The sequence below is a fragment of the Erythrolamprus reginae genome, chromosome Z (assembly GCF_031021105.1).
Source record: "Erythrolamprus reginae isolate rEryReg1 chromosome Z, rEryReg1.hap1, whole genome shotgun sequence".
Lineage (NCBI taxonomy): Eukaryota > Metazoa > Chordata > Lepidosauria > Squamata > Dipsadidae > Erythrolamprus > Erythrolamprus reginae.
The window spans coordinates 42,103,618-42,129,651 of NC_091963.1; positions in this window are offsets into that span (position 1 = coordinate 42,103,618).

Sequence of the window (26,034 nt, forward strand, 5' to 3'; positions counted from 1 at the left end):
CCCTACACTAGGAGGGAATGAGTCACCCTAAATAGGGCAGATGGGCATGAATCAGTGGATGCAATAAGTGCAGAAACATGTGAATATTTTGCAGCCCATATTGCCACTAAATAAGTCCTAATAAAGGCTCTTAAAAGTGTTTGGTCAGACTCTGAGTTACTGGCCATGAACTCCTGAGCCGCATCTGAGGGATCACCAAGTGACGGCAAATTGAAGTCCCCCAGCACTATAAGCCTGGGGAACTCTACCACCAACCTGGCTATCGCCTCTAGCAGTGCAGGCAGGGCTGTTATAATGCACCTAGGAGGCAGGTACATTAACAAGCCCAACTAAACCCGTGTCCAACCTCAAGAGGAGAGACTCACACCCAACAATCTCCAGAGCAGGGATCCTATGAACACAAAGACTTTTCTAGACAATGACTGCCACTCCACTATCCCTTCCCTGGAATTGCAGTTGATCTAAAACCTGAAACCCCTTTATTTATTTATTATTTATTTATTTATTTATTTATTAGATTTGTATGCCGCCCCTCTCCATAGACTCGGGGCAGCTAACAACAGTAAAAAGACAATATGAACAAATCTAATATTAAAAATAATGTAAAAAACCCCAATTTAAGAAACCAATCATACATACAGACATACCATGCATAATTTTATAAGCCTAGGGGGAAGGGAATATCTCAGTTCCCCCATGCCTGACAACAGAGGTGGGTTTTAAGGAGCTTACAAAAGGCAAGGAGGGTGGGGGCAACTCTGATATCTGGGGGGGGTTGGTTCCAGAGGGTCGGGGCCACCACAGAGAAGACTCTTCCCCTGGGTCCTGCCAAACGACATTGTTTAATCGACAGGACCCGGAGAAGGCCAACTCTGTGGGACCTAACTGGTCGCTGGGATTCGTGTGGCAGATCTCTGAGAGGGGAACACTCTCATCTTGGCCCAACCAAGTTTCAGTTATGCATGCCAGGTCAGTCTCCTCCTGCAGAATTAAATACTGAATGAGGGCTTATTTTGTTAAGAACAGACCAGGCATTAAGCAACAGCAGTCTGAGGCTAGGGCCCTCACATCTCAAGTCACCATCTATATGAGAGGAGCTGAAACAAGTAATTGCTTTGAAACAGTGAGTCCTAGTCCTACCCCTTTCTCACCATATTTATCTCTCCCTGTTCCGACCATAATACTCCGGCTCTCAAATACCCTAGAGATCTCCTCTCCCACAGCCCTCCTCCTTCTGGGCAGGCCAGGCTTCCCACTCATACCAAGCCGAGGGTTATATCTGAGTGCCCATCTGCTTCTGCTTCAGTAGAGGGGGCTCCATTCTTTGCCTCCAGCTCTCTCGTTCTCCCTGAAACTCGATTTAAAAAAAAAAATATTGTTATACAGTATGCTGCCCAGAGTCTGTAAGGAATTGGGCAGCTTAGAAATCCAATAAACAAACAAACAAGCAAACAAACTGCAACCCTAAGTGGTTTGAAAGGGTAATCAATAGAGAAGTGAACTGTCAAGAAAGAAAACACCACCTTGATATGGACTGTCATTAGGACCCATAATTGTGGCTTGCCAATGAAACATGTCCTTTCCAACAAGGCCTGCAGAATACTGAACTAGTTTCCTCCAGTGGGGGAAAGGGGACAAGAAGGCTCAGACTGGGGAAACAAACAGGCACCACAACAGGCAAACGGTTATTTTTGTGTTTCTTCTTTTAATTCTTCCACAAGCCTCCTTGTGTGTTACCTGGAGTCAGCCAAAATCTCCAAGCTGTTCCTGGGTTACTCCAAGTTATTCGTGGAAGGAGGGGATCATGGGGATGTCACTGATAGGGGACAAAGCTTCTCCGTTCATCCGCTGCTCCCCGCTGGCTCCCAGTTTGTAAAAAAAGCCAGGTTTAAGGGGTGTCGGTGACGAGTTTCCTCCCAGTTCTAAAGCCAATGACCCTCCGAAGCCATTCCTATAGCCTGCGGATGACGGAGCCTTGTGAGTTGGAGACTTGATTGAAGAGCTCATTCTCCCCAAAGGAGAAGACTGGCACCATGCTACTCATGATGGGGGAAATGAGGATGAAATTGTAAACCACTTTCTCTCTTTCTTCGGCGGCTGCTCAGTGCTGGAAACTTTATACAAGCAAGCTGGGAGAACAGAAAAGGCTTTTTTTTGCAAAGAAGGAGGCAACCTCAGTGCTTAAGTTGACTTTAAAAAGATAGTTGTTGAAGTTGATTAAGAAGAGAAAGGAATAACTTTTATCTTCCTTTTTTAAAATTTTTGTGTGGTTTTGTGTGTGCGTGTATAAAAAGATAATAGATTGTTGGGCAACCAAATTTAACAAATAACCTATAATTCTTAGAGAACTTACTCTTTATATTATTATAATATTGTTAGAATGGGTCCTTGTTCATATTTGTCCTTTGATATTCTTATATCCTAGTGTAAAAGCCAAGACTAAAGCAAACCTTTTAAGGCAATCACAGAGTTACTCTCACTGCTGGAACTCTTGATCCTTATTACCTTTTGCCATTAAAATTAGATAAGTCTGCCTGCCTAGTTTAGAAAAGACAGCTTCAATGTTCATTATTTTATGGAGTGAAATATCAGCAATATGTTTAGATGAACAACAAAGTGTGCCTGCTACAGATTGCAATAAATATTTCTTGCTTTCATGTTCAGGTCTGGAAAGCTTGCTAGACAACAGAGAGGCAAGCCAGGTTTCAATTAATTAAAACACATCTTAGCCCATGGTTTCTTAACTATGTGTTCAGAACACTGCAGAAGATAATTTTATCGTGCCAAGTTTGAAAATAAATATTTTATTTTATGCCAACCTAATAATGTGGCTCGGATAATTTTCCTTCTTTAGAAATTGATACAGAATAGTTCAGTTGTCATCTAAAACATGCATTGGGATTTTATTCATATGCAACTTTATATTTGTACATGTAAACAGAACTACACCCATTTAGTACAAATCTACATTGAACGTTACGTTTCTTATGCTTTCACTAAATGCATTTGACCAGTTGAAGAAACATCATTGAGCAAATAATATTTTAAATATTTTTCATGTCCAAAGGGATTTGGTTATTATGAATGTCGCCTCTTAGGGAGAACATAAATAGAACTTTCTCAGATAATCTTCTAGTCTTGCAATGGTACATATATTGCCACTGCAATTGAGTCTACTTATCTTGCTTCTTGCTCTTGTATTCTATCCTTCCACCTTTCCCAGCATTATACATTTTCAAGATAGGTAGGTATTTGAAGAATGGGTGCAAAATGGAATAATTTGAGTTGGTCATTTTGTTCCTTATATTAGAATTTGTGATTGATTATTCTATGATCTGCTTGTTTCATTGACTATCCAGGTATTTTGAGGAATCTTGTCCTGCATCATTTTTAACGATTTACAGAGAACATATAGCAGACTAAACATGGGTGTACCCAAAAAAATGGAGCCAACAATCACAGTGAAGAATGAAAAGCCAACAAGTGAACAGCCACTTCAAAACACTCTGAAGAAGGAGAGGACTTGAGATTACTAACAAGTGCTCCAGACAACTGCTTCTCACAAAAGTACCATAAGATTGTAGTCACCAGTGGATTCAAAGCTCTAGGAGATGAAGGAACAGCCATCTCCCTCAAACCACAGTCAGTGCTTTGGAAAATATAGTATATTCACAGACTTCTTTTTCTAATCACATTTGGAAGTTGCTTGTTAATTGGTTTTCAGCTATTAAAAATCTTTGAACTGACAAATTTGATGGCACTGGCTAATTTTCCTTTTGGTCCCTAGTGTAGTTTTATCTACAAATTGAAGAACATTTTTCTTCTTGGAAAACAGTAGAGGGGTGATTAAAATTTATTTTGGAAAGTTACAAATAGACTAAGGGTTCAGATAAATTATTAGAAATTGGAATTATATTATTTAAAATTGTGAAGACTCTTTCCCATGGGAAAATGTGTATGTCTTGATTTTAAAAATAAGGTAAAAATTTAAAAATTAGGCAGTAAGTTAAAGATTATAATTAAAAACCAAGAATACATAAACTCTACTTATAATTACAGAATGAAACAAAATATTCTAACATTGGATATATTGAGGGATATTTTTGAAAACTGAACTCAGAAGCTAATAATAATAATAGCAGCAACAACAATAATAGTATCTACAGAGAAATCTGCCTTTATGTTTATCAATTGTCTAAAAAATATTATGGAAGAGGAACAACTCTTAATACAATATTGGGGAAGGAGTGTCAGAACCTGGGGAAAAGCTAGAAGAAGGATCATCCTAGAATGTCTACATAGCCACAAGCAATCTAAATCCAACCCCCCCTTGAAATCCCTTGACCCCCTTCTAATTCCTAGCAGATGTTAACTGTTGGTTGAGAATATTCCAAAATGTGACTAGCAATAAATCATTTCAAATTAATTAAACCTTCACATGCAGGCCCGATCTTTCACGCCCGACACATGATCAAAACTGAGTTCAAAATGGATTTATAAATGGCAGATTGCAACAATGAAATGGAAAAGGATGTTACATTTGAGATACAAAAGAAACCACTGATATTTTAATAATTAAATGTATGTACAAGTAATACATAAGACAGTGACCGGGATAATATTCCTATATAGGATTCACAAAAGAGGCATTTACATTTTAAAGAATCTCATGAGACAAGGAAGAAGGGTTAACCTCTAAGCCAGGCTCTCCTCCTGTATCAGCTTGCACGAGGGAAGAGTTATATAATAATAATAATAATAATAATAATAATAATAATAATAATAATAATAGATTTGTATGCCGCCCCTCTCCGAAAACTATGTTTTTTCTTCTGTCGAATCACCCTGGTATACTAAAATATGGGAGGAAGCATACTGCTTTCTTTTTGTCTCTTTAAAGTTAAAGGTACCGCCTTATAGGCAGGCCGGCCAGGTTCAAAGCTTGGTAAGGGTATGGCTAGCTGATGGGAGCTTAATAGCTTGAAATAGATCTGTACTAGTCTCCCTTAATTTTCATTATCAGCAAAAATATGTTATACACATAGAAAATAGTTTGTCAGCTATAAAATTAACTGCCTGGATAGTCCCTGGCAAAAAGGAAGCAGTATGCTTCCATATTTGGATATATCAAAGTGAATACCATATGTGTGTGTATGTGTGTGTCATATTTTTGATGATAACTGAAAAGTGATATATATATATATATATATATATATATATATATATATATATATATGTCTATATATATGTTGAATCACTCTGGTAGATCGCACACCTAAATATACCATCATACATGCATACATACATACATACATACATACATACATACATACATGCATACATCTCTCTCTCACACGTATATAAATACATACACACATACACATACTGCATAGATATATAGATATATATACTGTACTTATATATATTGCTTACTTTCCTTTATTTTCTATTTTTATTTTCCTCTTTTTTCCTTTTCTTCTTTAACTTTTTCTATTAGTATGATTGTTTTTAAATATTGGATTTTTAGATTGTAATTTTAAATTTAATTAGATTTAATTAGATTTGCCGTTGTACTGTATTGTTATATTATATGCTGTGAGTGGCCACGAGTTCTTGGAGAAAGGTGGCATACAAATCTAATAAATAAATAGATAGATAGATACTGATAGATAGATAGATAGATAGATAGATAGATAGATAGATAGATAGGTAGGTAGGTAGGTAGGTAGGTAGGTAGATCGATCGATCGATCGATCGATCGATAGATAGATAGATAGATAGATAGATAGATAGATAGATAGATAGATAGATAAACAAACAAACAAATAAACAAACAAATAAAGCAAGCAAGCAAGCAAATAAGTGAATAAATAAAAATTGGACAGGACTCCATTTTTATATAGTAATTTTATCGAAGATTATAATTACAATAGTAAACGGTAATAAAAACTAAAAAAGATAAAATAATAGAAAAAGTTAAAGAAGAAAAGGAAAAAAGAGGAAAATAAAAATAGGAGTCATAAGGCAGCAGGCAGTCCTGCAACTAATCTGGACTGATGCCATGAAGCACTTTAAAATATCATAAGAAAAACTAATTCATGGTTCTTATCTTTGTAAATGTGTCACAGCAACAGAGTATCTGTAACAAAGCCTATCAAGTGTTTGATTTTAATTACTACAGCTTTCAGATTATCTGCCTTTTCAGTTACCAAAATAATCTCAGAAAAATGTAGGTTATTTATGTTCTTTCACTAATTTAAAAACTATATTTATTTTCCAATCCAGCCTTGCTCAATATATATTATAGGTTTGGATTTAATAAATAGAGAATGTTACATTCCAGTTTCACTCCCTTTCCAGTTTTATACCACATTTTACCCAACATTTCCATTTTCATAAACACAGTCCACAGTTTAAAACTGTCCACGTAATCAAATGGATTTCTGTGAGTATATAAATTAAGCACATACTGATTTATTTTTGTTGTTTTTAACTTACCCAGCATACATCAGCAATTATGTCTCATGTACTTTGGCCTTTTCTTATTGTACCGGCAGTTCTGTGTTAGCAAAAACCTCAGAAGAGAAGGATTTAGGGGTAGTGATTTCTGACAGTCTCAAAATGGGTGAGCAGTGTGGTCGGGCGGTAGAAAAAGCAAGTAGGATGCTTGGCTGCATAGCTAGAGGTATAACAAGCAGGAAGAGGGAGATTGTGATCCCGCTATATAGAGCGCTGGTGAGACCACATTTGGAATACTGTGTTCAGTTCTGGAGACCTCACCTACAAAAAGATATTGACAAAATTGAATGGGTCCAAAGACGGGCTACAAGAATGGTGGAAGGTCTTAAGCATAAAACGTATCAGGAAAGACTTAATGAACTCAATCTGTATAGTCTGGAGGACAGAAGGAAAAGGGGGGACATGATCAAAACATTTAAATATGTTAAAGGGTTAAATAAGGTCCAGGAGGGAATGTTTTTAATAGGAAACTGGACACAAGGACAAGGGGACACAATCTGAAGTTAGTTGGGGGAAAGATCAAAAGCAACATGAGAAAATATTATTTTACTGAAAGAGTAGTAGATCCTTGGAACAAACTTCCAGCAGACGTGGTTGGTAAATCCACAGTAACTGAATTTAAACATGCCTGGGATAAACATATATCCATCCTAAGATAAAAATACAGGAAATAGTATAAGGGCAGATTAGATGGATCATGACATCTTTTTCTGCTGTCAGTCTTCTATGTTTCTATAGCAATAGCACTTGGACTTATATACTGCTTTACAGAGCTTTCCATCCTAAGTGATTTACCATATCAGCATATAGCCCATGACAATCTGGGTTCTCATTTTACCAAACTCAGAAGGATGGAAGGCTGAGTCAAACTTGACCTGGTGAGAATCCAACTGCCTAACTGCTGGTAGGTAGAAGTAGCAGAAGTAACCTGCAGTATTGCATTTTAACCACTGCACTACCACAGCTCATAAATATCTGGCATCTTTCTTTACATTTAAGAAAGTGTACATTCTAATGTATACTGATGACCTAAGTACTATTTTTCTGGCAGATGAGGTTAAGAGGATCGTATGGTAGCTGTACATGCTGATTTGTTGTTGTTGATGTTGTCATTCACACATAGGCTGACCTTTTTTTGATATGTTATCCACTCTGTCCATGTCTATAGTTTGGCTAGAAACTTTACTGAATTATGTATTTATTTAGAAAATTTATATTGCCACCTATTTGCACATAGCAAGTCAAGGCGTCTCACAGGATTCTTCTCCAGTTGCTGATTATTCAAGGATCTTTTATAAATTGCTGTATGACTGTAACTTGTTGCTTATATCCTAAGATTTTTTATTAATATTGCTTCTTCATTGCTTATTTGACCCCTATGACAATCATTGTGTCGTACCACATGATTCTTGACAAATGTATATTTTATTTTATGTACACTGAGAGCATATGCACCAAGACAAATTCCTTGTGTGTCCAATCACACTTGGCCAATAAAATTCTATTCTATTCTATCCTTCCAACTTTGTAATTAGTAGCGTACTATTTTCTAATTTCATCTTCTAATACTAGAGGTTCTTGATAATAGGCATACCTTGGATATTGATTCCTGCAGTACATTGAATTTTATTGTCCTCCCCCCAAAAAAAACTTTGATCTTTTATGTACTAGATGCTTGCTTTCAAATTGTATACTTCAGCAAACCAATCTAAGGCTGAAACCTCTTTTTTGAGTTCAAAGATCTTTGGAAGTTTTTTGTTTTGTTTTTCTGTATCTGTTTTTATCTTGAATATATTTACAGATGTCAGTGCAAATACTGTTTCTTATCTCTTTTAACAGCTCTCTGAAATCCATCATTAGGTTCCTTTCTGAAATGTTTCTCTCTCTAGACTTTGGCAATTTTTCTTGGCAATTTAATGATTTATTCTGAACTTAGTTTTCTGTCTTACATGTCATAGTCTTAAATATGTTTTCAAATTCATGTTTATTAATAGTCCTGGTGTATTTTTGTTCCCTATCAATAAGCTGCAGAACCTGAAATAAGTTTTTCATATTTCCTTGGAAATAGTGGGTACATGCTCAATATCATGGTGTAAATGGTGGTTGATTTTATTCTTTTACTTCAGACTTCAAACTTGCACACAAGCAATTCATAATCTGTTGCACAGCCATTCATCTTTATTGTTCCAAGTCCTAATGCCAGTAATATAGTCAATTTGAGTTTGGTGCATTCCATCTTGTTATGATCATATACAATATGATTCTTGATGAATGTATCTTTTCTTTTATGTACATTGAGATTATATACACAAAGACAAATTCCTATGTTTTGGCCAATAAAATTCTATTCTATTCTATTCTATACATTGTTAGAATTCATAGTTACCAATGAAAAAAGTAAAAGAGATATCAAAATTCAGCAAATATAACAAGCAACAATCAGCAATATGATGAATAGGGAATGCAAGAATAGTTTGATGGAGAAAAAGTAGACATATATGTAATTCATCTTTTTTTTGGCTGTAAAAAATTAAAAGTCAGGAAAAAATGTGTTTCTAATTTTTTTTCTAAAATTCTTTTAAAGAAAATCTATAGATTTCTGGTTTATGTAGTATATAACAAGTGCTTGTTAAAATGCATAATCTATTTTGCACATTGAGAAGGAAAATGTAATTGTCTTCTATGAATTTCAGGAAACATATTTTGGCTGTTAAAATGGTTTATCCGTCTGTTTATACTCTCACACAGAAAATGTATTGACTTTATTTTGTTTTTTGCAACAAATAGAAATGCCAGTTCAGAAGTGGAAAGTGTGCTCTGGTTTTTGTCTTAATATATTGTGGCATTTAAGTTTTTTTTGCCTGGTGGGTTCTTTTCTCTTGTTTTTTCTTTCCGTTGTGCCTTAATTATAACTATAACGTGATCTTATGGAGTAACAAGTTCTGGAACACTTAGGAGACAAATGTTGACTTAAAGTTGCATATCTTAGAGGCAAATCTTAGATAAGACATTTGCATATAGTGCAATTAAATAATATTAATAATTACTACTACAAATTCCAACAAGGAAAGTAATTGAAGTTAAATGAGAAGAGGATGTCCGCAACTATCTCATAGCTAAAATAACATTATATCAAGTATGTTCATTTCTTCAACCAAGATCACATTTTCATTTTTAGGTATTAACTCATATATGACAGAGTACCAATACAGTGATACCTCGTCTTACAAACGCCTCGTCTTACAAATTTTTCAAGATACAAACTCAGGGTTTAAGATTTTTTTGCCTCTGGACTTCCATTGCCAGTGAAGCACCTGTTTTTGCGCTGCTGGGAAATCCCAGCAGGGGAATCCCAGCAGTGCAAAATCTTCATTGGTAACAGAAGTCTCGAGGTGGGGTTTTCCAGCAAGGGGAGCCTCAGTGAAATCACAGCATCGCAAAAACACCAAAGTCCAGAGGTGGGGTTTCGAGGACTTTGGTGTTTTTGCGATGCTGCAATTTCACTGATGCTCCCTTCGCTGGGCAACCCCACCTCTGGACTTCCATTGCCAGCGAAGCACTCACTTTTGCGATGCTGGGATTCCCCTGCTGGAATTTCCCTGCAGCATCGCAAAAACACAGAAGTCTGGAGGTGGGGTTTCCCATGGAAGGGACCCTCAGGGGAATCCCAGCAGTGCAAAAATGGGTGCTTTGGCTTGCAAAAGGGGTGAATTTTGGGCTTGCACGCATTTATCGCTTTTCCCTTGATTCCTATGGGAAACATTGTTTGGACTTCACCAAAGCCTTTGATACAGTTCCACATAAAGAGCTGATAGATAAATTAGTGAAGATTGGACTTAATCCCTGGATAGTTCAATGGTTTTGCATCTGGCTGAAGCGTAGACATCAGAGAGTTGTTGCTAATGGCAAGTATTCTGAGCAGAGACAGGTTATAAGCGGCCTGCCGCAAGGATCTGTTCTGGGTCCTATTCTTTTTAATATGTTTGTGAGTGACATAGGGGAAAGTTTGGTAGGAAAGGTTTGCCTATTTGCCGATGACTCTGAAGTGTGCAATAGGATTGATATTCCTGGAGGCGTCTGTAATATGGTAAATGATTTAGCTTTACTAGATAAATGGTCAAAGCAGTGGAAACTGCAGTTCAATGTTTCCGAATGTAAAATAATGCACTTGGGGAAAAGGAATCCTCAACCTGAGTATTGTATTGGCAGCTCTGTATTAGCAAAAACTTCAGAAAAGAAGGATTTAGGGGTAGTGATTTCTGACAGTCTTAAAATGGGTGAACAGTGCGGTCAGGCGGTAGGGAAAGCAAGTAGAATGCTTGGCTGCATAGCTAGAGGTATAACAACCAGGAAGAGGGAGATTGTGATTCTGCAGTATAGAGCGCTGGTGAGACTACATTTGGAATACTGTGTTCAGTTCTGGAGACCTCACCTACAAATAGATATTGATAAAATTGAACAGGTCCAAAGACAGGCTACAAAAATGGTGGAAGGTCTTAAGCATAAAACTTATCAGAAAAGACTTAATGAACTCAATCTGTATGGTCTGGAGGACAGAAAGGAAAGGGGGGGCATGATTGAAACATTTAAATATGTTGAAGGGTTAAATAAGGTTCAGGAGGGAAATGTTTTTAATAGGAAAGTGAACACAATAACAAGGGGACACAATCTGAGGTTAGTTGGGAGAAAGATCAGAAGCAACGTGAGAAAATGTTATTTTACTGAAAGAGTAGTAGATGCTTGGAACAAACTTCCAGCAGACATGGTTGGTAACTGAATTTAAATATGCCTGGGATAAACATATCCATCCTAAGATAAAATACAGGAAATAGTATAAGGACAGACTAGATGGAGCATGAGGTCTTTTTCTGCCATCAATCTTCTATGTTTCTATGTCATATGGTCCAATAAAAATGTTGTCTGGTTGCCTAGTGATCTCACTCTTCTTTCCTCATTGAGGTGTGAGAACATCCTTGGTTCCAAAGAGAAAGTATTTTATTGTGCCTACAAAACCTCAGCGATCTCTAATTCCTCCTTCCAATCCCTCAGCTCCTGTGTGACAACATTGAAGTTCCAGCCAGGTCAGCTTTTCAGGGTTGACACTTGATTGATACATAAAACAAGTGGCTATTTCTCAACATCTCCTCTTGTAAAGAAATACTGTATAGCCAAATGTTATTCTTGTACAATTAATTTATGTAGAAATGAAACCATTACAATTTGTAATAAAAGTCATTTAGAAGATGACCAAATGGCTGTTCTTGCTCAAGAATGTTTAACAATTTGCCTGTAAATGACTGCAATTGTGTGTAATTAGGCTTTGGGTGCAATAAGTACAAAAAATAAAATGGGACAAGAGACAAATGGATCTACCTAGGCAAGAGAACAAGAGACCATGGAAGAAGAGATTCTATCTGCATCTCAAACAATCCATCTGTTAAACTACTGAAGTTAGCAGATGATACAACAGTGATCGGACTCATTCGAGACAATGATGAATCCGCATACAGACGAAAAGTTGAACAACTATCCTTGTTCAACAATCTAGAACTGAACACACTCAAAATCGTAGAAATGGTGGTAGACTTTAGGAGAAACCCTTCCACCCTTCCACCTCTCACAATACTAGACAACACAGTATCAACAGTAGAGACCTTAAAATTTCTAGGTTCAATCATATCTCAAGACCTAAAATGGTCACCTAACATCAAAAACATCATCAAAAAAGCACAACAAAGAATGTTCTTTCTGCGCCAGCTCAGGATGCTCAAACTGCCCAAGGAGCTGCTGATACAGTTCTACAGAGGAATCATTGAGTCTGTCATCTGCACCTCTATAACTGTCTGGTTTGGTGCTGCAACCCAACAGGATTGACACAGACTTCAGAGGATAATCAGAACTGCAGAAAAAACAATTGCTGCCAACCTGCCTTCCATTGAGGACCTGTATACTGCACGAGTCAAAAAGAGGGCGGGGAAAATATTTACTGACCCCTCCCATCCTGGACACAAATTGTTTCAACTCCTACCCTCAAAACGTCGCTACAGAGCACTGCACACCAAGACAACTAGACACAAGAACAGGTTTTTTTCTGAACGCCATCACTCTACTAAACAAATAATTCCCTCAACACTGTCAGACTTTCTACTAAATCTGCACTTCTATTCTACTAGTTTTTCTCATCATTCCTATCACCCATTTCCTCCCATGTTGACTGTATGACTGTAACTTGTTGCTTATATCCTAAGATTTTTATTAATATTGCTTCTTCATTGCTTATTTGTCCCCTATGACAATCATTAAGTGTTGTACCACATGATTCTTGACAAATGTATATTTTATTTTATGTACGCTGAGAGCATATGCACCAAGACAAATTCCTTGTGTGTCCAATCACACTTGGCCAATAAAATTCTATTATATTCTATTATATTCTATCCTAAAATGGATTTAATAGTGCAAATATAATGCTAGATAAATATCATAAGAACTTTTCATGGAATAATCTTGAAAATTGAACAAATATGCCTTGGACTACCCAGAAAATAATAAGGAACTAGAACAATTGATAACAGGATTCAGAGCAGCTATAGTATATGATTCAAATACCTTTAGGGTGTAATCAGAGCTGGACAGCATGCTAAAAAGGATAATCTGATAACAAAACTTTAAAGTCTTTATCAGTGGCAATGAATAATGAAAACCAGAATTTCAAAGTTATTCTATAAAGGACAGATAGGTATTGTAGACAAATACAAAGAAAAAGTATTATATGGGATATGTGGAAGGAAAACATTTAAGCACTGTATGAATTGCCACATCATATATTTATCAATTTGGTATCATCAAGGTTATATGGTGATAACCTGGTAATTAAAAATATTTGCATATACTTGCAATATATAAATATATAGATATATGGAAATGCAGTAAATAGAGGGTAAATAGAGGGTAGAATAAAGTCAAAGTGAAGGTGATGAGAGTGAAAACATTATATTAGGAAAGATTGGAAGGGCTGCCAACAGTGGAGATAAAGGGGATTGGTAGTTTGGTGGTCATTTGAAAATCTGCTTGGGAAAGTGTGGGAATATAATGTTATGGGAACTGGTAGTTCTACATGTGAATGTACACTTAATTTAAACTCAAGGACATTATCATGTCAAAGATAATTGTTGTTGTAATGTTGTTTATTTATTGGATTTGTATGCCACCCCTCTCCAATGACTCCAGGCGGCTCACAGCATATACCAAATAACATAACAATACAATTTATCCAATTAATATACAAAAAAGATTCTTTAAAATCCTAACTTAAAACATTCATTTGCATTCATTCAATAAATCACACTAAGGACATTCATTGGTCAGGGGGAAGATCTAAGGTCCCCAGGGCTGGCGGCAAAGATGTGTTTTTAAACTCGTTCGGAAAGCAAGGAGGGTGGGGATGGTGTGAATCTCCAGTGGGAGGAGCTGATTCCAGATGGCCGGGCCCCCCACAGAGAAGGCTCTCCCCCTAGGCCCCACCAACCAACATTGTTTGGTCGACGGGACCCTATGGAGACCAACTCTGTGAGACCTCATCGGACGCTGGGATTCATGCGGCAGAAGGTGGTCTCGGAGACAATCGGCAGCCATGTAGGGCTGCATTATACTATCTCAATTATATTCCTAAACCTTAGAAAATAAGTTTGTTTATTTAATCTGAACTGAAATCCATTCCGAAATAAATTAAGAATCCAGGTTTCTTGAGATATTGACAAGAAAACTGAAATCATGTTCTCAGCTCTGCAAGTAATGAAGGTGGGACTATGCTGTGCACCAGAATCTGCCAGCTCCTTTTGATATATGTGCTGGAGGGTTAATAGAATATCTAAGTTTGGAACGGTTGCTGTTAGGAACAGAGTGCAGAAAGACAAATCAGTTTAAAGTGATTATATTTCACAGCACACTTAAAGAGTCAAGAGGTACTTGACTTGTAATCTGCTCATGTTTTCTAAAACAGACTCATCCAAGTTTTATTAACTTAAATTAGGGAGTAATTTAAGGACAGTCATATTAGTAGCTTGTGCAAGACAGATTTTCCAACTGAAATGCACAGGAACTTGTTATATTTTTGAACATATTTTAATTCCTTTAGAATTTTTTATTTCTGGAAGACAATATCCAATAATTTGTTTAAATCAATGCATATTGATGCAGAAGTTCCATTGACTTGCAGCCTATATATAGTTGCCTGGAAATAAATCTTTCCAATTAAATAGGAGTTGCTTGAATAGATAAACATAATAGTGGTAATTTATTAGTAGATGCTTGGAACAAACTTCCAGCAGACATGGTTGGTAAATCCACAGTAACTGAATTTAAACCTGCCTGGGATAAACATATATCCATCCTAAAATAAAATACAGGAAATAGTATAAGGGCAGATTAGATGGTCTTTTTCTGCCTTCCTTCTGTCTTCCAGACTATACAGATTGAGTTCATTAAGTCTTTCCTGATACGTTTTATACTTCAGACCTTCCACCATTCTTGTAGCCCGTCTTTGGACCCGTTCAATTTTGTCAATACCTCACCTACAAAAAGATATTGACAAAATTGAACGGGTCCAAAGACGGGCTACAAGAATGGTGGAAGGTCTGAAGTATAAAACGTATCAGGAAAGACTTAATGAACTCAATCTGTATAGTCTGGAAGACAGAAGGAAAAGGGGGGACATGATCGAAACATTTAAATATGTTAAAGGGTTAAATAGGGTTCAGGAGGGAAGTGTTTTTAACAGGAAAGTGAACACAAGAACAAGGGGACACAATCTGAAGTTAGTTGGGGGAAAGATCAAAGGCAACATGAGAAAGTATTATTTTACTGAAAGAGTAGTAGATCCTTGGAACAAACTTCCAGCAGACGTGGTTGGTAAATCCACAGTAACCGAATTTAAACATGCCTGGGATAAACATATATCCATTGTAAGATAAAATACAGGAAATAGTAAAAGGGCAGACTAGATGGACCATGGGGTCTTTTTCTGCCGTCAGTCTTCTATGTTTCTATGCCATCAATCTACTATGTTTCTATTTTAAAATAGAAATATAGTGACTGTACATCAAAAGCTAAGTATATCAGAAATCAATTAATTTTAATAATACAAAACAGATTCATGCATGTATATTATTATAGAATTGCGGGAAAAGGGAAAGTGAGATGAAAACCCAATTATCCTGAAAAAATACGTGGAAGTTGTAATTACCCCATGTTAACACAACAGAATTCCAAACTAGCATCAGATATATTTGATCTGCAGTTCCTTAAATACTCTGCTAGAAGTCTGCAATATTCTGCAGAATTTCTTACAAATTTCCTATAGCTGTAATGCAAACTACTTGCCTGTGCCTTGTAGGATGTAATTAAGCAAATCAGAAATATTTAAAAGTAGGATTTATTATTTTCAAATGGTAAAATATTGGAATTAGACATTCCTCTGAAAGCTAGAGGCATAGAACACATGTTTTTTAAAAAAGACTTTTGCACATCAGTTTATCCAAATCATTTTCCTTGATATTTGTCAGGCTTCTTGCTATACTTTCTATTAAACATAAAGTTAGGCTTTTCAAATGTATTTCTAAGAATGCTTCTGGACACTCTCTAATTATAGTCCAACCTTTGACTCTATCAGACACAACTGGTCCATATCAAACCTCAAATCCCTCCAGGTTAGTCCCAAATACCTCTGTATGCTTCAAGTTTTTTGCCAGTGTCAACAGCTTTGTCTAGTAACTCTTCTGACTTAGTGTTGCTGAATCCAGGGCAAGAATAGTGGATGCTACAGTAAAGCAGTGTTGTTGGGATATGAAAGTCTTCCATCTGCCTCTTGCTTCTTCTTCTGAGTTGCAAAAATCTGTATGGCAACAGATTGGCAGTCAACTTTAATTGTTAGGCATGTCCAGGTCCATAATCATTATAGACATTGTGTTCAAGATTCAACAGAGTACGAAAGTATAATCCTGAAGACAAATACAAATGTACTCAAGAGAGTACAATGGACAAGATATAATCCCGAAGACAAATACAAATAAATAAATGTAGCCTTTTGCTGTCTATAATTTAAAGAAAAATATACCGGTTGTTCTGTCTGGGTTCCCCCAGACGTCAACACCAACTAAAAAGAGTATCCAGACACGCTGGTAAAAAGCAAAGTCATTTTATATCTTTGAAAACAAACACAGATAACAAAAACTGTTCTTACAAACTGGAATGCTATGAAGCTTCACAGAAGAATCACGACAGCCAGATAATACAACAGTCTTCTTGTTGGCACACACACCACTGTAGATAATAAAACCCACGCCTCCCCCAAGTTTTCAGCCTTCGAGGCCACAAGCCAGAATCAGAGACGCCAAGGATCTAAGCAAGGTCACAGGACTCCCAAAAGATAACTCTCCACAATACAGGAAGGGCGGGCCTGCCTTTTCAACCTTTCTGAGGAGAACCACACCCAAACCCAGCTGTTGCCTATTAGGGATGGAAATACCTGGCTAATTGTCCCCTTCGTTGTGCTGCCCTTCTCTGCCTCATATCTATGATGGCTTGTGTGTTCTCAACTAATGACTCCAGGCTACTCACTGGGGAGAGCTCCCCCCCGGGGGTCTCAGGCTGTTCCCCCTCCTCCTCGTCCTGACATTCCTCTTCCCCGTCTGCCTGGTCCTCCTCCTCCTCCTGTTCCTCGTCCTCCCCCTCTGAGCATGGAGCCGGCAGAGTTCCAGCCGTTCCCTGAGGAGCCTCAGGCTGAATCACAACACCGGTACTCTGAAACATTTTCAGCTAACCCATTGATTATTTTTTTAAGAACAAAATATTTAGGAATCTAGGATATGCTTGTTTTACCCTTTGGAGAAATGCAGTGGAGCTGGAAATCAGGTAGGCAAAGAAATGCTTGGGGGAAAGCGAGGGCATCTCGGCATGATGGGTGGGACAAACTCTTTTGCCCACAAAATTCTCATCTTTGACGGCTGTTGTCAAAAGGCAGAGAAAGACCTGCCTGGATGAAGACAGTTGGCCTGGGAGTTGGGAATAGCTTTCTTCTCCTGCCCCACTTTTCCCATCTGCCATCCCCAAATTGCATTGATAAAGGGGGAGCAGGTGACTAAGTGATAGGCAGGAAACTCTGCTATGCCTGGTGAAGATGGGGGGGGGAGATGGCAAGAGGGCCCACATCTTACTCCATGCATCCCAATGAAAGGCAACATGTGCCCAGTCGCCCATTCATCTTCCCCCCCCCCTCTTTCTCTCTTTGGGGGCAGGGGCAACAGTAGCAGTGACTGGGTGTGCTCAGCAAACTGCTTGATGAGCTTGTGCATGCAGATGTAGAACACTCCCAGCCATCAGACGCAGGCCGGGAAGACAGCTTCACTTGGGTGCAGGAATGACAGAAGCTCTGGGGACACCTATGAGGGAGGAGGAGAAGGAAGGGTACAGGGCTGGGCCTGTAGATGAAGTGATGACTACACTCATCGCTCTGCCACCACACACTCCTGCAGTCTGCCACCCACAAAGAGGCCGCCCGAGGAGCATGCAGTGCCAGCAACTCATGGATCATGGGATTGGGCTAGAACTGCTCTTTGAACTGGAACTGCTAGTCGTTGTCTGTCAAGGTGCCCAGCCAAGGCCTTTCTTGCCACTCACTGAGACACTTGGATTCCTGATGATGGATGGGGTCCTTCAGGCACTTAGCTTGTCTAGTAGATCCAGCCTCTCCCAGAGACACATTAGAGCTGTTCTGGGGTTTTGCTTGTTTGGAGTGGGTGACTGGTTAGAAGAACACCAAGATTAAGGTGACCAATTTTTTGCAATGAAAAGTAGGGCAAAAAAAAATTAAGAAAGTAAATAAAGTACAAAGTAAATAAATGAAACATTTATGTTTTTATGAATAAATAAAATTAATAATTAAAATTAAAATGTTAATAAAATGATAAAAATTTTAACACAAGTGTAAAATAATTTAAATATAGATTTAGTCATCTATATTTAAATTATTTTACACTAGTGTTGAAAACAGGGTTGTATAAAATTGAATTAATGAATTAATAAAACTTGAATTGTACTTACCTGAGTATAATATTCACTGAGAAAGAAATAATTTCGTATTTCTGTTAGAAGTAAACATGAAGTATAATATAGAGGCAATGGTGGGAGACAAGTGCGAGACATGTGAAGTTCTTCTGTGCCCTGTCACATGACGTGTAACAGTTTGGCATGGCATCTCGGAATACAGAGATTAACAGATTGCTTTTAAAAATATCGAAAAGGAGGACAGGTAGGAGGACACTTTTCGATGAAGGACAGAACCTACAAAAGAAAGACTGTCCTCCCTAAAGGAGGATGATTGGTTACCTTACCCAAAATGGCATCAGGAGAAGCCAGGCAAGACAAGGAGTGACTGGGAGGGGTGAACCATGAGGCAGGGATGGGCATGGTGAACCAGCCAGTTTGCCAAACTGCACACAAAGAACTATCGGTTCAAGCGAACCAGCTGAACATCACCACTATGTTCAACTATACTTCAAAAATATAGTCAATACACATAATATCCCCTACAAAAAAAATGCATTAATGTTATAACATTCCCAAAATGCATTCAAATTGATTTCATCTCTATTTCTTTGAGTTGCATCTTAAATGTTTATTTAGCATTTTCTTCTAACTTGCTTAAATTAAAAAAGAAAGATGACGTGGAGAAACATTATTTTGTAATTATTTCAAAACTGAATGACTTTTCAATCCTTTTTAATTTCGCTAAAATGTTTCAATCCTTCAAAATAAAAATAAAACTTGAAATTCCTTGAAAAGAATTCCTTGTCTGATGAGTTAAACAGTTCTATATAATATCTACTGAACAGCAAGTTCTACCAAGTTAAATGATGCTTGTACCCAGATAAGATGTGCGTTAAAATTAAGCTACAAGAAAGCTAAACTAAAGCATGATCTAGGTTGTGCACAATGACAACCCAAAACATTTTGTTCCATCCTGGAATAGAACAGCTTCATATGTATGTTCTATCAGGTATGTTCCATCGGGAAAAAACTTAAAACATTTTAAATATTCTTCCATCAAGAACAATCTTCCATCAAGAACAACAGAACAACAACAATCTCGGGCTTTTTGGGCTGCCAGAGAAGTCTTTCGGTGGCACTTAAGGAGGTTTTGGCAGTCCAGAGTGAACAAAGCATTTTCCTTTCTCTGGGTGCTCACAAAGTGGAGTGAGCAAGAGGAGAGGGGAGCCATTCAGCATGGAAAGGAAGGGGAAGCAGGTAGCAGCAGCAGTAGCAGCAGTCTTTTGGTCAAAGGAGCAGGAGGTTCTCTCCTTTCGCCCACCTGGGTTTTTCTCTCTGGCACAGTGTTTGCGAGGCAGCCTCATGCCGAGTATATGGGAGGCGCATGCTTCTCCATGCCGCCTCAGAGTCCCTCTCTTTTTTTTTCAGCCTTAAAGTTTTGGATTTTTTTAATTCCCCTCACCTCCCCTTTTTCCTTCGGCAGCAAATGTCCTTTTCCTCCTCCAACCCAAATTCCGAGCTTTTATTTATTTCTTAATGGGAATTGCATGTATTATTTGCTTTAACATTGATTCCTATGGGAAAAATTGCTTCTACTTACAAACTTTTCTACTTAAGAACCTGGTCACGGAACAAATTAAGTTCTTAAATAGAGGTACCACTGTATTGGGATTTTAAAAATATCAAAAGAAGAAATGCGTTTTTCTGAACTACGCTTACTGTATCTTTGGTAGGTTAGGGAGAAAAGGGGAATAATAAAATGATTAAATAATAAATTAATTTATTGAAATTATTGTTTTCTTGTTTTCCTCTTCCAAATACAAATGCTTTTCATTTAGAGGTATATTCTACAATTTTTACAGAAATAGTGTTCTTGGTCCAGGAATTTTCCTCCAAAGAGGCAGGAGCATTGAGAATTTTTCATTCCCAGATGATTGTCTCAAACGTTTACTTAAATCTTGCTTTACAACCAGAATTCCCTGCATGAAAAGCTTGTATGAAAAAAGAGGAGGGGAAAATTTGATTGTGCAACCACAGCTCCTGTGCTAACCTTTATGACCCCTCCCTGGCCTGGTTTAAAAAACTAACCAACCTATAGTTATTTTGAATTCTGAAATATTTATAACCCATTTATAGGAACAGATTTATAATCATACAGAGAAAGTTCAGGTGTGTTTTTCAGTCCATTTCCTATACATGTGCATTTTATTGCCATCTAAACTCTCCTTTTAAGTGATAAGTTGGATTTGTACTTCTAGTTATTTATCAGTGGGTTGTTCCTGACAGCAGCCACACACCGAAGGCCGGCAATTTTTAACAAGGAGCTTCTTTCAGATAGTTTTTTAAAAATTAATTACACAATAAACTTCTGGATCTCTGTCAAGTTGCTCGCTGTGAGAAAGCCAGAGAGAAGCCCTGCTGGGTGGATAAACTGATGACTCACTTTTAATATCAGGCAGAGCCAGGATCTCTAATCCTGCCAAGTGAGCTCTACAGGGATCCCCGGTTCAACCCACTCACATTTCCTCAGCACAGCACTCTTTTTCAGCAAACATAGCTTAAGTGAGGCCCTTTGCTTTGTAAACAGAATGCCTTGATGAAATACAGCATAAGGGAAGGAAAATTCTAAAGTCCTAACTTAGTACACAGGCCCAAACTCCTAGCTAAATACACACAGAAAATGTTGTCTCATTTATTTAATTAGGTCTAAGAATAATTATTTTTAAATGTTCATCCTTTAAAGATCAACTTCAGAATTCCTTTCTTCCTTTCTTCCTTTCTTTCTTCCTTTCTTTCTTTTGGAATGCTGATTGTTTTTCCCAAGAAGAAAAGCAGCAGTTCTATTCGGTTTTGATTTGCAGTTCATGAGCCATCAAATTTGCCGAAGAGACGGAGTAACGACACGGACACAAGAGCTGGATTTAAACTTGGGTCATTTTTATTAATAATAATTTGCATAATTTATTTAATTAAATTAGCATAAATTAGCATAAAATCAACATGCTTAACTATGACCCAAACAGTGGACCTGCAGGGTCAAACAAATACTTCCGGGGCGGAAATGACGTAGCAATCAACATTTCTGGGCAACTATGGGCGTAGCTTGATGCTAGTCCAGGTGAGGGACCTCTCCCTCACCTGAGACCCTTCCATGCACTCGCATGAGGGGGGTCCCGCCGGCGCACCCCTACCCGGGGACTTCAATGTGCGGGACCCAAAGACAGGTTCCCCCCAACTGCTCAGGTAGCACCCCACCATGAGCTTGGAGAGAACCTGTCAATCATCCCCAAAGATGCCCAAGGGAGAACGCGCAGTTGCTAACCACCACCCAGATTTCCGCCCCTAACCTGCCTACCCAAATGACCAAAGGTAAGCCAATCAACCTATTAAATGCAAGCACCCCCTAACCGCACATCCATCTCCCCAGTGTGGAATGGGCGAAAAAACGGCCATGCCTAATGGGCGAAGCCGCAAAAAATTCCCATTCGGCCCCCCGAGGGGCGACCCAAGAGTAGCACACTGCAAAATAGGGAGGGCGGGCGGGTGTCTGCTCCAGCTGCCGGTCCAAGTGAAAAGGCTTGGCCCAGGGCCTGCAGGCCCTTAAATAGGGCCAGCAAGCCCCGCCCCTGACCGGCAGCAACGTCAGGCCTCGTAGGCCTGATTTTCGGCCGAAATCTCATCTCACGAGATTTCGGCCGAAAACAAGATGGCGGCCGCCATGAGGGAGTCCGGTGTCTGCCCGGTCCCTTCGGCAAATGCTGCCGGCAGGTAAGTCGACCGGCGCTATTTGCAAAGACAAGCTATGTGGTTCCACATTTTGACATTATGACTTTAAGTGCTCATTCTATTTGCAACTTTTTATGTGTTTGTTAGGCATATTTTCTGGAAATACCCCAATCTCTGCTTGGCAAAATCTAGAATGTAGAGAATTCTTCCAGGACAATAGCCTCACCTTTATGTTTTATTGCATTTCAATGTAAAATATACATTAAAAGATGTAGAAATAATTTTCATGCCCATTTTATAACAGTGACTCTGAGCAGTAAACAATACTAAAACCCAACAATTAAACAATAATTAATAGAATTTATGGTAAATGTCATCTTCCAATATTAAAATATTGAATCTAAAACCCTGGGTAAACAGCCAGATCTTCAGAGTTTTAAGAGAATCTAACAAGGTCGAGTGAGTCTATTCAGATTTTGGTGGGAATGTTGTTCCACACAGCAAGCGATGCCCTAGAGAAGGCACAACTGTTAGATCCACAAGACAACATTGTTTAGCAGAGGTGAGTTGGAGCATTTCCTCTCTGCTAGATCTCATGGACCAAGCATAAACACACTGGATGAAATATAGTCCCATAAACAGTCTATGATAATTAATAAATATTCCACCAAATATAAAATAAAGCTTATTATCAGAATGTTTAAATAGATAATATCACTTTCTTATTGGATTCAGGTTACTATTAAAAGAGACAAAACAGTTTCAGTTCTAACTTACTAGAATTCTCTGTTTAATTATGAAAACTCATTGGCAAATTTATTGCAAATTGAACAATTCACTCAGAAATGCTCAATTACGCTCTACTAAGAGTCATAAAAGTTGTTATATTATGGCAGCCAAAAGCTTCTCTCTGATAGGATACAAAGATATTGAACAATTCAAAAGAAATTTGGATAAGACTTCAGATAAAATATTGTCCTGTAATGAGGATACAACCGGGCAAAACCCAATATGCTATTTTTCACTATCTTTTAATTCCTATAAAACATATGATGACACATCTCAAATTAAATTATCTCTTGAAATTATGTGAAGGTTTACTCCTTTGTCTTCTTAATATGAATTTTACTAAGAATCAGACATAAGAGATAAAAGACTTAAGGGTCTCCATCAATGTTCCCTGTAATTTCTTTTCGGTGTGGGCAGAAAACTATAATGTCTGAGTGGCACATTTTCATGCCTGGGTGTGGATCGGTTAGAAACCCGGTCGTTAAGCGAATCTGGCTTCTCCACCCACCCCCCTTGTCTTTGCTTGTGAGACCATCGCAAAAGGGGGTCACGTGACCTCAAGACACAGCAACAGTCATAAATATGAAATGGCAATCAAGTTTTGATCACGCAATCGTGGGGCTGCTGTGAAGGGCGTAAGTGTGAAAAAGGGGCATAAGTAACTTTTTTCAAGGCCGTTCCAACTTTGAACGATCAGTAAACAAACCGTTGTAAGTCAAGACAACCTGCCTTCTCCCTAGATGTTTTGTGTGGAGCTTCAAAATAGGCTCCTGCTCTGCTTCTAAAAGAGTGCACTGGTCAGACAGATCCTCAACTTCTGTTCTGACCCCAATGAAGGCCAATGTTTCTATGTCCTGAGTAAGACGGTTATTAAGTGAGCTCTGCTTCACTTTAAAACCTTTCTTTCCACAGTCGTTAAGTGAATCCCTGCAGTTGGTTGTCAGAAGATCCCAAAAGATGTTCACATAACCCTAGGACATTGCCACCATCATAATTACGGACCAGTTGTCAAGTATCCAAAGTTTGATCCAATAACCCCTTTATTTTTCTAACAAAGTCCTTCCTTCCTAGAAGGAAGAATAGAAAGAATAAACTGTAAAAAGGGATTAAAGGGGGATACAAAAAAGAAAAAAGAAAAGGGTTTGGTTCAAAGTTCTGCTCAAATTAAAGAAATTGGAGTTTGAGAAGGGTTGATTAAGCTTGGAGTACTGTTTTGTTTAATTATTTTTTCTATTTAGATATATGAATTTAGGAATTGCTGATATGTTTTAATTGCTGATATGTTTTAATAAAGTTAGAAGTATTGATTTGTATGCCGCCCCTCTCCGAGTCTACGGAGAGGGGCGGCATACAAATCTAATAAATAAATAAATAAAATAAATTATAATAAGATACGTAGTAGGTGATACTGATTTGGATTAATATTAGATGGGCTAAAATAATTTTTAAATTTGGGATTAGAAAAATGTACTATTTAGAGGGGAGGGGGAAGAAGCCTGAAATTCGTATGTGTTTATGTTTTGTTTTTAATTTTCTTTTGTTAACATCTGATTGGCTATAGAAAAATGTATAAAGAAAGAAGGAAGCACTTTGGCATAATGGTTAATAAGTTAGAAATATAATTGTTGGTGTACTTTTGGAAGGAACATTTAGGAGGGAATTTAATTAAAAGGAAATTTAATTTAATGTAATTTAATTTAATTTATTAGATTTATATGCTGCCCTTTTCCGTGGACTCGGATGTATGTAACTAGATAACAAAATTAGAAAAAAAAGTTTGCAACTTTTTGGATGATTGATATTAGTTACTAATAAAATACTGCATTTTATTCATGGAAAATTAGATGGTATTGAGAAAAATAAAAAAAATTACTCCCCCCCCCAAAAACCTCTTTCTGTCCCTCCATTCATTTCATTCTTCCTCCTTCCTTCCTTGTTCTCTTCATTTCTCCTTCCTTCCTTCCTTCCCTCTTCCCTTCCTTGTTCCATTTTTCCTTCCTTCTTTCCGTGCTTTCTTCTTCCCTCCATTTCTCCTTCTTTCCTTCTCTCATCCCTTCCTTGTCACTTCTCTCTTTCCCTCCCTCTTTTTCCATTTTCTTTCTTTCTCTCCACTTCTCTCTCTTTTCCCTCTCTCTCATTCTTTCCTTCCAGGTCTCTCTCATTTCTGTGTACTTCTCCCGCTCCCTCTTCTCTCTCTCATTTGTTTCTCCTCCCTTTTTCCTCTCATTTCTCTCACTTTCATTTGTTTTTCTCTCTCTTTCCTCTCCCTTTTTCTTTCTCTCATCATAATCTAGAAGCAGGGGCTGCAGGACCCGGAGGGAGGCACAGGAAGAGGCAGGCTCTCTTCCAGTAGGGGGTGTGGCTGCGGTGGCAGTGGCAGAGTCCACATCCCCGGCAGGCAAAGAACCATTTTCTTCAAAGAGGGGCCAGCCCCCTCCGCAACCCTCCTCAACCAATCTTCTAAAGATGAGATTTACAGGTCACTTTTAACAATAAAAATTCTTGTTTGTTACTTTTAACAATAAAGTTATTCTAAGTCTAATTGGCTTAGGAGTCACTTTTCTTCCCACTAAAAGAGTGCTTTAGGAGCAGTAGAGGCAGCCCTTTTGTAATGTCCGAGGGACCCTCCCAAACCCCCTTTCTCATACCCTAATGTAGGAGTCTCTAAACTTTGTAATTCTGGGAGGTGAAATGGCCTTTTAAGGGAAAGGGAATTGAACCTGCACTGGGAAGGGAAGAAATGGGGTAAAAGAAAGGGGCCTTGGGAGTGATTGAACTGAACTCAACGCAACTCTCTCTCCCCACTTTCTCCCCCTCTCCTTTCCTCTGCCTCTGTCTGTCTGTCTGTCTGTCTGTCTGTCTGTCTGTCTCTCTCTGTGTGTTTCATTCTTTATTGGCCAAGTGTGCTTGGATACTCTTCAGTAATTGAGCATTCATAACTCCAGAGCTTTGAGA